This window comes from Otolemur garnettii, unplaced genomic scaffold, assembly GCF_000181295.1.
Source record: "Otolemur garnettii isolate 467f Iridium unplaced genomic scaffold, OtoGar3 scaffold00099, whole genome shotgun sequence".
In the NCBI taxonomy this organism is placed as follows: domain Eukaryota; kingdom Metazoa; phylum Chordata; class Mammalia; order Primates; family Galagidae; genus Otolemur; species Otolemur garnettii.
Window position 1 is genome coordinate 5177614 of NW_003852494.1, and position 790 is coordinate 5178403.

Below are 790 nucleotides of genomic sequence, written 5' to 3' on the forward strand. Positions count from 1 at the left end.
CTTTACACCACAGAATTATTCTAGAGCAGAGGTTATTCATAGACCTCCTGAACCTGAAGGAATGCAGAAAGGACTGTTGCTCTTTGGAAAAAGGAATCCCCCCTCCCCTCCTTTTTTCTGAGTCTTACTCTTAAATCACCCTGGGTAGCATCATCCTAGCTCACAGCAACCTCAAAACTCTTGGGTTCAAGAGATCCTGTTGCCTCACCCTCCTAAGTAGCAGGGACTACAGGCACCTGCCACAAACAATCCCAGGAGTTTTTTCTCTTTTTTTTTTTTTTAAGACAGAGCCTCAAGCTATCCCCCTGGGCAGAGTGCCGTAGCATCACATCTCAGAGCAACCTCCAACTCCTGGGCTCAAGCGAGTCTCCTGCCTCAGCCTCCCAAGTAGCTGGGACCACAGGCCCCCACCCGTGTCTGCCTATTTTTTGGTTGCAGCCGTCAATTGTTATTTGGCAGGCCCCGGCTGGATTCAAACCTGCCACCTTAGGTGTTATGTGGCTGGCGTCTCAGCCACTTGAGCCACAGGCGCCGAGCTGAGTTTTCTATTTTTAATGGAGATGGGGTCTCCATTTTCTTCAGGCTGGTCTTGAATTCCTGAGCTCAAGCTATTTACCACCTGGGCCTCAGCCTCAGCTTCGCAGAACATTAAGATTACAAGTATGGGCTGGGCATCTACAGCTCAACCAGCTAAGGCGCCAGCCATGTACACCTGAGGTGGCAGGTTCGAATCCCCAGCCCGGACCCGCCAAACGACGACGGCTGCAACTAAAAAATAGCCGGGCGTTGT